The sequence below is a fragment of the Lagopus leucura genome, unplaced genomic scaffold, assembly GCF_019238085.1.
Source record: "Lagopus leucura isolate 7727_CA_CO unplaced genomic scaffold, USGS_WTPT01 Super-Scaffold_702, whole genome shotgun sequence".
NCBI lineage: Eukaryota > Metazoa > Chordata > Aves > Galliformes > Phasianidae > Lagopus > Lagopus leucura.
In genome coordinates, this window is record NW_024962254.1 from 5332704 (window position 1) to 5340233 (window position 7530).

Below are 7530 nucleotides of genomic sequence, written 5' to 3' on the forward strand. Positions count from 1 at the left end.
GCTTGGCTATCATCTCTACCAGTTCCCTCACCACCCTTGGGCAGATCCCACCTGGTCTTGTTCTTCCCTTGACAAATCTTGTCCCTTCTCAGCAGCTCTAACAAAGCATCTTCAGCATATACACCTTATTGTTTTTTGCTCACGAGAAATAGATGTTCAATATATTCAAAAAGTAATTCTAATTCTCACACTCACATCAAGTGAGGTCAATTCTTGTTACATCAGGCTGTGATGCAGAATCTCTGTATGTTTTTATGCTTGTGTAAAGAGGCTCTCACAAAGCAGTAAATGGATTTTGCAAAATGCTGTTAGAATACTTTTTGTAGGCAGTTTTGCTTTTCATACCTTCTAGAGATTATTTTTTGGGGCTTCACTTTTGTGTTTCTGCTTGTAATATTGTGTACTGATGTCACAATCTGTGTGTCTGGAATTTTGGCACTCTGATATGTTTGCTTTTAATGTAGTGGATGGGAACTCGTTAAATTTTACAAAGTTACTTGTAAAAATGTAGGGTAGAAATAGGACTGAGACAAATGATACACTAGTCTCCTGTGCTTAAATTGACATATTATGCACCAGGGCCATGGACAAGAAACGTGTGCCTCAGGACCCATACTTTGCAGCCATAGCTAATTACTCTCTGAGCTGGATTGAGTTAGTCCTCAGAGTTATCTCAGAAACTTCTCAAACGCAATTTCATTATATATATCTAATTCCAGTGGTATGCTCTTTCCTTCTGCAGATTGAAGTGTAGATGGAATGAAAAGGTATTGGCAGATGAAGCCTTGGAGTATGGCTCTGTGTGGGTTGCTGAAGTGAATAAGTGCTATGGAAGCTTGTGTTTTGCAGGATGTATTTGCAGCAAATATTTCAAAATTTGAATTCAGCAGTTAAAATTTCAGAGACAGAATCTCAAGAACAGTCCCATCTTATGAATTCATAGAGTCACAGAATCACAGAATGGCTGAGGTAGGAAGGGACCTCTGGATCCATCTGCTCCAACCCCTGCTCCAGCAGCACACCTACAGCAGGGTGCCCATGTCCATGTGGCACTGTAAGATCTCCAAGGAGGAGACTCCAAAACAGGACTAGACCCAGTACTGACCCCTGAGGTACATCACTACTTACTGACCTTTAGCTGGACTTGGAACCACTGATCACCATTCTCTTGACTTTGCTGTTCCCTTCAGTCAGCCTCAAATTCTGATGACCTAAAATATTTTGTACTGCATCAAGGTAAAAGTGGACATCTTCCAGAGTTTGTAATGAAAGATGTAAGACAGAACAGTCAATATATGGCCTTGGGAAAAGGACACTTTCCTCAGTGTGGAAGGAGTAATCTGGATTCAAATTCTTGGAAGTCCCTCTTGGGCAAGGTTAGGACTTTACATACAAAAATGTTGTCACAAGTAGCTTTATATAGCCCTCAGATAAAAACCCACTGAGTAATTGTTGTCTTGTTTGAGTTCTTTCCTTGGCTGCTGACTAAAGAAATCTTTATTTTTCTCACCTTATGTCCTTAGATTGGGAAACTGAATACAATTTTCTGAACTGTCTGTTAAACCAACTAGAGTTTAGCAGCAGAGACATACATCTGATTTCCAGGAAAGTACAGGCTATTATCCAGTTACATTTCCTGACCTGAAGTGTTCCCACACCTTCAAAAAAATGATACTGCTTTTCCTTAGCTATATGAGGGCTGCTTCAAAAGTAACACCTCCTACTGTATTATGTTGGCCCATGATGTCAGAGGTGGATGTTGGTGATACTGCAGTAGATGTTGAATCTTCCCACCACCCATTGGGAAATGGCTGTTTATGAGGGTAGATAGAGATAATACAAGTGAGAGTGGTTTTAAACTGAGACAGGGGAGATTTAGGTTAGATGTTAGGAGGAAGTTTTTCACCCAGAGGGTGGTGACGCATTGGAACAGGTTGCCCAAGGAGGCTGTGGATGCCCCATCCCTGGAGGCACTCAAGGCCTGGCTGGCTGTGGCTCTGGGCAGCCTGGTCTGGTGGCTGGTGGCAGGGGAGTTAAAACTAGATGATCTTTGAGGTCCTTTTCAACCCAGCCCACTCTATATTCTGTTATGTTTTGTGTGACAGATGGCAGCAGAGAGGCAGTCTGACAGAATGGTGTCAGACATGGAAGTGCATATGAACCAGAGGTGCGTCACTAAATTCCTCCATGCAGAAAATTTGCACCTATTGACATTCACCAACACTTGCTGAATGTTTCTGGAAACCCAGCAGGGAATGTGAGCACAGTGGGTGAGTACATTTCAGCAGCGGTGACACTGACAGTGGGTCACCTCTACTAGTGCAGATATGAGTGTGACACATAGGCTCTTGTTCATTGCTGGTGAAAATGCACAAGTCGTGGTGACCGTGTTGACAAATACTGTTTTGCAGCTGAGAATTTGTTCTATCAAATAGTGGGAACGTGCTTTTTGCATCTGTTGTAATTTTCTATGGAAAGAAGTAGGAAACATTATTTTCAGAATGACTGCATCTCTAAAGGTTTTTTTTTGCAAGCTACAAATAGCAGAGGGATTCAAAACCCATAACACTAAAATGAAAGGTCTGTCTGCCTACACAGAACAAGCCTTCGTAAAATGAGAATATTACTTGTACAATGTACTTTCCACTGTGTTTGCTCAGTTTTAGGATCTTCTGCTTTCTAAATTCTGTGATTCATTTCTAAAGACATATGGCTCTGCTGTTTGAGTTACGTTGTCATCCAAGGAATGAACACAGTCCACATGTAAAAACCATTCCTTCCCAAACACCGTTCTGGGCTTTCCTGCAGACAGGTTTGTTCAGCATCAACAGTGGCCAGCAGTCTGGTTTTTAAATCTGTTCTTACAGCTTCATCTCATGTAAATGAATAAATCTGACTGCCATGCCTCATAGGTAAAAAGAAACACAAGTATATTTATGTAGCAAAGTTCAGCAGACTCCAGTTTTAACTGCTAAGCACTCTGTCTAGAAATAAGCCCTGGCTTCCTGTCTACCAGATTTATTTGTAGGCTGCTGGCAAATTACTCCCAAAGTGGAGTACTGCAAGTTCCACTCATTTCTCACATCACTTTAGCACTGGTTTCCTTGCACATGCCATGTGATGTCACCCAAATACATTTGATTAGCTCACTCTCTTAATTTCACAGAAAGATACTGTCCTGTGATCCTGGCACCTACAGGGAACAAGCATCCGCCAGTGCTTCTGAATCAGAGGAGCTTGCTATGCTCCTATTGTTTTACCATACCAAGGCACTGCACAAGAAGAAAGAAAAAGACAGACTGTCATATAAGATACTGTGAAATGATGCTCTGAGTTCAGAGAGATTGAAAGACAGGCAAACAATCACCCTTTAAAAGGAGCGTGAATCACATCCAGATGTGTGTGTTCAGTTCTTTCTCTGTCTGCTGTAACTCCTGACAAAATGCCATCAATGAAGGCATCGATTACGGAAGCTGAGTGTAGTCTATAGTTGCATCACAAGATGACAGTCTCTGTTTTGTCCCTCAACTCCTGTTTTGGAACGCTTTATTGTGGTGAACCACAACAGTGAGTCCAATTAGTGATGCTCAGAGGGAAAACGAAGATGTTTCATTTCATGAACTTGTCATCAGAAATGATGGACGCAATTAGAAGAGCTATTAGGATGCCCAAAGGATATTAGGATGCTGGGAGGCTCCCAACTGCACACTCCCTGTGTTCAGTTCAATTTTCTGAACGTGTGTGTAATAAATGAATGGATTCAGGAACACCTGAAAGAACAGGAGGATGAGGTAGATCACAATGAGAAGTGGTCACACAGCCTTACTATGAAGATAATCCCAATTCTAATGGTGGAAATGTAAATATGTGGGCTGTCTGGAAGTAGGCATTGCAAAGTGCTAGGGAGAGTAGGAGGCCTGCAGGATGCTGATAGCAAGGCAAAGACTTTGGAAACAGAGGGAAGGTTTGAGCTGGCTCCTCTCTCACAGCCACAATCCAGATGTATCAAGTCTGGCACAAGCCTGTTCGAACACCTGGTGAAGGACACCATTAAAAAAAGGACTGGATAAGGCTGACATCGTAATGCAGTTAAAGGACTGGGAAGCAATCAGTCTGTTCTCTGTGTAACACCTGGTTTGTGGTCTGGGGGGAAATGACAGAATGTAAAATATTTGACACTTTTCCCTTTGTGGAGAAGTGAAGCTGAAAAAGGAAACGGGGAAATTAATGCAGGGAAAATGCACACAGAAAAGAAAATAGATTAAGACTCATTATTTAAAAAGTCAATTTCTACACCACTGTAAAAGGCACATGTGACAACCTGAAATACGGGTACAACTCTGGTCGGCTGTGCTGAGGAAGTATTGGATTTTCCTGGAACTTGTGCCGACATGCTAAATTGTGGCACCTGGGGAATATAGATCCAAGTACAGATTTTGTTTTGTGAAGCCACTTCTGCACGCTGAACTGAAAAACCAGCCCTGCACCTCCGATCCCCTGCTGTCCGTGTGCTGGGCAGGAGCTCTGCTCACCCCTTGATGAGCAGAAGCATGACTAATCCCTGCTCCATGTGATTTTATCCGGATCGTCGGGTTTCTAGGAGCCGGTAGGGGCTCTGTGCACCGAGACTTCTGTGGGACAGCCGTGACACCTCGTGGCCACATGCACACATGCAGCAAGGAGCTGCTCTACGGCTCTTGGAGACCTCCCTCAGCCTTTAGCTCCTGCCAGGCATGGGAAAGAGAACAAGGTTTCCGTAAGAGCAAGAGTGAGAACATCAGTAGATATTTTCGAAGCACCTCCATTATTTACAGAAGGTTCTGCTCTGTTGAGTTCCCTATGAAGATCTCAATTTCCCTGTGTCAATCTCCCTACTGGAGAAGAGGCCCGCGGGAAACCTTCTTGCTCCCTACTGCTCCATGAAAGGAAATTGTAGTGAGGGGTGGTTGGCCAGGTAACAGTGATAGGATGAGAAGGAATGGCCTTAAGTTGCACCAGAGGAGATTCAGGTTGGAGAGTGGGAAATACTCTTCTCAGAGTGGTAATACATTGGTTGGCACAGGCTGCCCAGGAGATGGTGGAGTCACCATCCCTGGAGGTGTTCAAGCACTGTGTAGATGTGGCATTAAGAGACATGGCTTAATGTGCACTGTGCTGATGTGTTGGCAGTTGGACTAGATGATCTCAGTGATCTTTTCCAACCTTAATTGTTCTATGATTTTATGAAACAGCAACAGTTTTCATCCCAAAGTCTTCATCTGATGATGATGGTGGGCTAGCCCCACTATAGAGGGCATGAGGCCTCAAAATGAGGCTGAAGCACACTGGTTTAGATCATGATAGTTGCTGGGTTTTGGTTTTAAATCCATGCTTGTCTTTGTGCGTGTAACAACCCATGGCTGATATTCCACTTATCAGGGGCTGAAAATCTCATGATCAAATTGTTCAAGCAAGTTGGCATGTTTATTGCACCATGCCCAGTTCCTAGCTGCTATATCCATGTGCCTCAAGTCTCTGTAGTTTCTCTGCTGCCTTGCTGGGTGATGGCTGCTGCAATAGTACTTCTGATGTGACTAAATCCAAAGCTCAGCAGATATAGTCAATAAAAGTATCGTGTTTACTACTAGGTTTGCATGAGGCAAACAGCTTATTTGTTTATCCTAGTAGACAATGTGCTTTTCAGAGTCTTATCTCTACTTTTCACAGAATCATAGAATGGTTTGGGTTGGAAGAGACCTTTAAGATCATGTAATTCCAACCCCCTGCTATAGACAAGGACACCTCCTTCTAGACCAGGTTGCTCACAGCCCCATCCAGCCTGGCCTTGAATGCTTCCAGGGAGGAGGCATTCACTACCTCACTGAGCAACCTGTTCCAGTATCTCACTACCCTCACAGTAAATAATTTTTTCCTAATATCTAGTCTAAATCTACCCTTGTCCAATTTAAAACTATTTCTCCTCATCCTGTCATTACATGCCCTCATGCTTCTTCTGTACCAAAGATAAGGAACAAGTGCTGATTCTCTGTCCCTGGAGGCACACAAGGTCAGGCTGCATGGGGCTTTGAGCACCCTGATCTAGCTGTAGTGTGTTCATTGCAGAGGAGTTGAACTAGACAGCCTTTAAAGGTCCCTTCCAACTCAAACAATTCTATGATTCTACCTAACAAAGGGTAAGGAGATCTGAAGAAGACATTAGAAAGTTTGGAGAATCTAAACCAGACCAGGACTGAGTTTAAGCTGTGCAGGGTATGGTCAGTGCTCTGCAAGCCCTGGGTGAATCATTTACAGGTAACAGCAGTGAAATGAAGGAGCTGTGGGAGGAAAAAGACAAATTAGACCGTGGGGAATGATTGACTACAGCTAAAGGTCACAAACCTTTGTAAATATATGGCAGAATTTGAGTTAATGTAGTGAAACATTTACAAAGCCTGAGTGGGTGGAGAGAAGAAGGAGGCAAAACTGGGAGCAGAGTAAAAGTTGAGAGTCACGCATTGGCAGGAGATGAGCAGCCCTGTCGCTGTCACACGGAGCAGAGCTCAGCGCTGCCCTCCGCTCCCTGTGAGGAGCTGCAGCCGCCATCAGGCCTCCCCTCTGCCTGCTCTGCTCTGGGCTGAGCGCACCACAGACCTCAGCTGCTCCTCACATACTGCCCTCAGACCCTTCTCAGTCTCCGTATCCCTCCTGTGGACACTTTCTAATAGTTTTACAGAACTTCAGGAAGTGTAGTGTCCCAGATGACACAGCCTCAAAAAATCTGTGAATCATCTCACTTTGGCTCACCATGTAGGAGATCCTACTAAGGAGGTGCATCAGAATCCCCTCCTCAAAGACCTAGAAACTATCTAAAGGAACATATCTAAAAAATCAGAATATGCAAGAAATACAATCCAAACAGAGCATGAGGACAGTAGAAGGACCAGCTTGCTTGGGTCAGGGTGCAAACTTTCGCAAGGGCCAGCAAATGAACCTGGTGAATTACAAAGAGATCAAAGCTGTGGCCTTCCAACAGTTAAGAACAGTTCTATAGTTCTATGATACAGGCCTCCATCTGGGCAGGAAGGAGCCAGAAATCTCCTCAAAGCTGTGAGGAAGTAGTGCTGAGGCACAATTCACACTGCTGAACCACCCAGAGCAAAATGCAAATAAAATAAGCTGGCTGTGAGCACAGCAGCTTGCTGAAATGCATCACATGCAGCTGACACGACAGAGCTAATCAGAGCTGTTCTGCCTGCCCGGATGCAAGATAACACCTGCATTTATGCTGCTTCAACAGAACAGTAGACAAATGCATGCAGCTTGTCATTGGTCCCAATGAAGTCAGTGGGTTTTAGAGCTGAGCACATCATCTGCTTTGACCAACCAACAACCAGAAGGTCTTCTGTGGGCCTTGGGCAGTGTTAGCAGCACCGATCTCTGCAGTGTTCGGTCCTCAGCCTTACATGTGGAGAAAACATTTCCTTAGCAGCAAATCTACTCTGAGTCAAGACATGCCAAAGATTCCTGTTCTTCAAATATCACTGCACCTTA